Genomic DNA, 6,222 nt, shown 5'->3' on the forward strand with positions numbered 1-6,222 from the left:
CAGGTTCAGTTCAATAGCTCAGTCATGTCCAACTTTTTGCCACCCCATGGACTGCAGCACACCAGACTTACAAGTCCATCACCAACTCCTAGAGCTTGCACAAATTCTCGTCCATTGAGTCAGTAATGCCATCCAACCACCTCATCCTCTGTCATCCCCTTCTCCTGCCTTCAATCTTTCCCAACATCAGGGTATTTTTCAGTGGGTCAGTTCTTCACATCAGGTGGACAAAGTACTGGAGTTTCAGCTTTAGCATCATTCCCTCCAAAGAACACGCAGGGCTGATCTCCTTTAGAATGGACTGGTTGGATTTCCTTGCAGTCCAAGGGACTCTCAGGAGTCTTCTCCAACACCACAGTTCAAAAGCATCAATTCTTTGGCACTCAGCTTTCTTTATAGTCCAACTCTCACATCCATACATGACTACTGGGAAAACCATAGCTTTGACTAGATGGACCTTTGTTGGAAAAGTAATGTCTCTGCTTTTTAATAAGGTGTCTAGGTTTAATATGCTGTCATAGAGCCTGAAGAACTATGGACAGAAGTTCATGACATTGCACAGTAGGCAGTGAGCAAAACCCTCCCCAAGAAAAGGAAATTCATAAAAGACAAAATCGTTATCTGAGGAGGACTTACAAATAACTGAGAACCCAGAGGGATGGGATGGGAAGGGTGTGAGAGGACAGTTAGGGATGGGGGGACACATGTAAACCCGTGACTGATTCATGTCAATGTATGGCAAAAAAAAAAAAAACACAAAATTGTAAAGTAATTAGGCTCCATTGAAAATAAATAAATTCATTAAAAAAAAAAAAAGAAAGAAGAGAAACTAAAGGCAAAGGAGAAAAGGAGAGATATATCCATTTGAATGCAGAGTTCCAAAGAATAGCAAGAAGAGATAAGAAAGCCCTCCTCAGTGATCAATGCAAAGAAATAGAGGGAAAGAATAGAATGGGAAAGACTAGAGATCTCTTCAAGAAAATTAGAATGTTTCAGGCAAAGATGATGGGAAATAGATGGAAAAACAGTGGAAACAGTGTCAGACTTTATTTTTTGGGCTCCAAAATCACTGCAGATGGTGATTGCAGCCATGAAATTAAAAGACACTTACTCCTTGGAAGCAAAGTTATGACCAACCTAGATAGCATATTGAAAAGCAGAGACATTACATTGCCTACAAAGGTCTGTCTAGTCAAGGCTATGGTTTTTCCAGTGGTCATGTATGGATGTGAGATTTGGACTGTGATGAAAGCTGAGCGCCGAAGAATTGATGCTTCTGAACTGTGGTGTTGGAGAAGACTCTTGAGAGTCCCTTGGACTGCAAGGAGATCCAACCAGTCCATTCTGAAGGAGATCAGCCCTGGGTGTTCTTTGGAAGGAAGGATGCTAAAGCTGAAACTCCAGTACTTTGGCCACCTCATGTGAAGAGTTGACTCATTGGAAAAGACTCTGATGCTGGGAGGGATTGGGGGCAGGAGGAGAAGGGGACAACAGGATGAGATAGCTGGATGGCATCACCGACTCTATGGACTTGAGTTTGAGTGGACTCCGGGAGATGGTGATGGACAGGGAGGCCTGGCGTGCTGCAATTCATGGGGTCGCAAAGAGTTAGACACGACTGGGTGACTGAACTGAACTGAACTGATGCAAAGATGGGCAGAATAAATGACAGAAATGGTATGGACCTAACAGAAGCAGAAGAGATTAAGACGAGGTGCCAAGAATACACAGAAGACCTATACAAAAAGGATCTTCATGACCCACATAACCACAGTGGTGTGATCACTCACCTAGAGCCAGATATCCTGGAATGCAAAGTCAAGTGGGTCTTAGGAAACATCACTACAAACAAAACTAGTGGAGGTAATGGAATTCCAGCTGAGCTATTTCAAATCCTAAAAGTGCTGCATTCAAAATGCCAGGAAATTTGGAAAACTCAGCAGTGGCCACAGGACTGGAAAACGTCAGTTTTCATTCCAACCCCAAAGAAAGGCAATGCCAAAGAACGTTCGAATACTGCACAATTGCACTCATCTCATACACTAGCAAAGTCATACTCAAAATTAACATATTTGTAAATTGGGCACCCTAGAGATCTTTCCTGCATGGTTCATGCTCTCAGGCCAAGAAGCATGCATCTCTCTAGCCTGCTAAGGTAAGCCCAGATTGTAATGCTCTAAAGCATGATTATTTCCACCTATTCCCCTATCTCTCAGTGAGCTAGGTCAATTTGTCAAAAGGAAGTCTGCAGACCTAGGATCATGGCAGCATTTTTAATGATTGTGTGATGCCTTGAATCACCGAGCTTGGCTGGCTCTGGTGTATTCACTCTATTACACACTTTTATCAAATGGGTCCCTTTGCCTATTTAGTAAGCTCTTTCCTAACCTGGAAGCTCCTAAATTCTGCTCTTTGCCTTGATCCTTTATTGTGTTTATGCATTATTCTTAGATACCCAAGGACAATTCTGACTGGTGCATCCTTGCTCATAAATCTGGAGATCAGATGATATACTTTATTTATAACTGCCAATGCAAAGATGGACACTTTCAATGACTGCAGCAAATAAATAAAATAAAAATAATGGCCTCCTTTGTCCTTTCTTGTTAAACTTGCCTAGGGATATTATCACTGGGTAAGAAGAAGATGAAAACATAGCCTTGCTGAAAGTTTGCTTGACTGGGGCCTCATTTCAATAATTTATTTTTTCTCCAGCCCCATTTCACATTATATCTGTCTCCTCTTCTCATCAGTGTTGGTAATATACTCATCACAAATCTGTGAGGACAGAAGACAGGCCATGTACTTCAGTCTAATTCTCCTCTCTTATATTACTTCAAAATTCTATATCATAAGGAGTCATGATTCTCACATCTCAAGTTGAGTAACTGAACTCCCAACTACCCAGAAATATCCCCCTCAGAGAGTTTTTCCCTGTTGGGCTGCTAATGCGGCCACATGTTGTGATGGAAAGAGAAGATCTTCAGAGGTACCAGGATCTGGGTTCAAAAATCCATTCACTCCTAGTAGAATTTTGAGGAAGCGACTTTTCTCTAAGTCTCAACTGAGAATTACTAGAGGATTACAGATAAAAATTCTTTCTATAAATTTACACTGGATTCAAATTCTTTATGAATTCCAGCAAATTACTTCACCTCTCTATGTCTCAGTTTCCTCATTTGTTAAGGAGTATCATAATGGGATAAGCTTGCAGCATTGTTGAGAAGATTAAATGATATAATTTGTGGTATGGGTTTAGCCTAGTGTTTTAAATAAAGCAAGTAATTGATAAATGCTAGCCATTATTACTAGTAATAAAATCAGGCAGATAACAAAAGCATTGCTGTGGAAAGAGCATTGTGTTTGGGAAAAAAAAAAAAAAAAAAAAGGCCTGGCACTAACTTCCAGCTCTGTTACTCATTAGCTGGTGGAGACCTTGATGTACTCTTAATTTCTCTCAACCTCAAGTTCCTCATCCATAAAATAGGGCTAATAATAATGTCTATTATACCAGGTCATTGCAAGAATGACACAAGATCAGTAGTTATTTACAATGTGTTGCATCTAAGTCTTGTCAACCAACATTGTTGGAGATTCTACTGTGTAACATACTATAGGTTCAAGGCTTGAGTGGAGGGGGAGACAGTGAAGTTATGGTGATTATGGTCACCATTTAAGATATCATGGTCTAACCACAGCATATAGTCCCATAAACAAATAATTGAAGTACAAAATGTGAGCCATCATTATAGAATTGTGTATGAGTTTCAAGGAAGTCAGGTTACTGATGTATATGAAAGGGCTTCAGGGAATGTAAAGGCCAATAAAAATGTAGGTGATTACTACGATGTCAGCTTAGGTGATAAACAACCTAAAGTAAAAAAGTCATATTGAGTAGACTAGTAGCTTTCCCCTACTCTTGCCATCTGCAGACCATTTGTGGTTGGATGGGTTTAGAGAAGGTACTGAAGCTTTCAGAGCCTACCTGCTATTAACATCACCACTGTACTTCATCCACACAACTCATGGAGTGAATGACAAAGAAACTATGAAAATAAGTGAATATCTAGATCAAGAAGATGAGAAAACAAGGTGGTGATAATTAGGAAAGGCTTTCTGGAGGAGGGGGTGCTTGAGTTGGCTTTTGAAAAGAGAAGAGGAATTTTCTTAATGAACATAATAGGAAGAGTATTCCAGAGGAAGGCAAAAGCAAAGAGATGTATAATCACCTGGTATGATTGGACACTGCTGTACCTATTTCATTCTTGGAGAATTCAACTTTAAGAGGAAACAGTAAGAAATGAGGATGGAGAGATACATAGGTGCCAGATAAAGAGAAAAAAAAAAACCTTAATGCCCTAATAATGAAAGCATCTATTTTTTATTAATATTTTAAAATAGTATTTATGTAGCACTATGAACTAGCCACTATTCTAAGCACTTTATAGATATTAATTCATTTAATACTCAAAAGAATAGTGTAAGATAAGTACTATTACTGAGGCACACAGAGATTAATTAACTCGTCTAGCACCTCATAGATAGCAAACAACAGAGCCAGGATTTCTACCAAGGAATTCTAGTTCCAGAGTCCTTACAGAGGTAAGAGCTAAAATATAATCTCTTTGTTGTACCCTCATTCAGGCCACTTACTCCCATAATCTCAGCTATATCTGAGACTGTGTATTTATGTGCTCTTGTACCATATGGGCTGGTCAATTTGTCCCTGAGAGCTCAGACCTTTTTGATGTATATCTCTGTACTTCCTAGAGTTCCAGAAATTTGTCTCCTTTTTAGCATTTGTGATGATAATATGACATATTTTCTGCTTTTTTTGGCCTGAATTAAAAACTGTCTGATAATACTAGACATCATCTCACTGATGTCTTAACAAACTGTGTCATTCACCCCATGAGTTGCATGGATGAAGGACAATGGTGATGCTAGTAGCAGGTAGGCACTGAAAGCTTCAGTACCTTCTCTGAGCCCATCCAACCACAAATGGCCTGCAGATGCCAAGAGTAAGGGAAAGCTACTACTCTACTCAATATGCCTTTTTTACTTCAGGTTATTTATCACCTAAGCTGACATCATAGTAATCACTGACATTTTTATTGGCCTTTACATTCTCTGAAGTCCTTTAATATGCATCAGTCCTCTGACTTCCTTGAAGAGCTTTTAAAGTCAGTATTAAACTTTTTTTTTTTTTTTTCAAAAAAAGAAACTCAAATTCAGAGAGGGAAAATAACCTGGCCAAAGTCACACAGCTAGTAAGAGCCAGGTACACACTACACAATTCTAAGTGTCCAAAAGCTTTTGCTCATTCTACTGCTAAAGTGATCATTAAAATGACCTGTATCAAGAACATCTGGTTCTGGAGTCTGAAATGGGGAGTGAATATGGAAAGCTTTGATGGATTCCATGAAGTTCTTAAGATTGTAAAACTTCTGACCACAGTCAGAGGAAACCTTCCGAGACACTTAGAGGCTATCTTGCTGGAAGCCTCATGGCCTCAAGACCATCTGATTGTCTAAATTACCCCCACCACTGACCCATCAATGTCAGCATTTCAGTTTATTAGGCAAAGAGTTGTGTTTATCTGAGGAAAGTTTTTCTTCCAGCTCTTTACTCTCATTTACACAATGAGTCAATCCTTATCACTACTGTTCCACACACAGGCATTCTTCTATTACTTGCTAGTTCTGGGTACACTCTCAAAATACAGGTCAAACTGCTTTCCCTATAGCTATTGATACTTAAATGCTAATCTAATACTTCTGTTTCTTCGTCTGAATTCTACCTTTCTTCAACATGCTCCCACACCTAAGCCTTCCATATGCTTGGAGAGAGAAACTTTAAAAGCCTTAACATTTCTTCTTCAGTATAATCAAACATGCCTTTCTTTTTCCTCATAGCATCTGAGTTTTCTGTCTTGTTTGAACACCTTCTTAAGAAAGTCTCTTTCTTTCCAAGATTATGCAAATATTCCCTCTGACAAAAGACAGAAAAATCAAAGTCAAAAAACAAATAATAAACTGGGGAAATATTAGCAACTGATATAACAAATAAAGGATTAGTGTCCTTATTTGAGTTAATTCTTTTCAACCCACAAGATTTTTATTTTCATGCCATTAAGTCTATTTTTTTTTCTAATCCAGTGGTTATTGAACTAAAGTCCATGATCTTTTAACTATTCAAAGAACAAAGAAAGTTGCTTTTATC

At 38.8% G+C, this 6,222-nt stretch overlaps 1 pseudogene; it reads left to right on the forward strand.

Moving 5' to 3' along the window:
• Nucleotides 1–5,534, forward strand: part of LOC128069540 (uncharacterized) — a 74,017-nt pseudogene extending 68,483 nt beyond the window's left edge.
• Nucleotides 5,535–6,222: the final 688 nt, after the last annotated feature.

Source organism: Budorcas taxicolor, chromosome X, assembly GCF_023091745.1.
Source record: "Budorcas taxicolor isolate Tak-1 chromosome X, Takin1.1, whole genome shotgun sequence".
NCBI classification, from domain to species: domain Eukaryota; kingdom Metazoa; phylum Chordata; class Mammalia; order Artiodactyla; family Bovidae; genus Budorcas; species Budorcas taxicolor.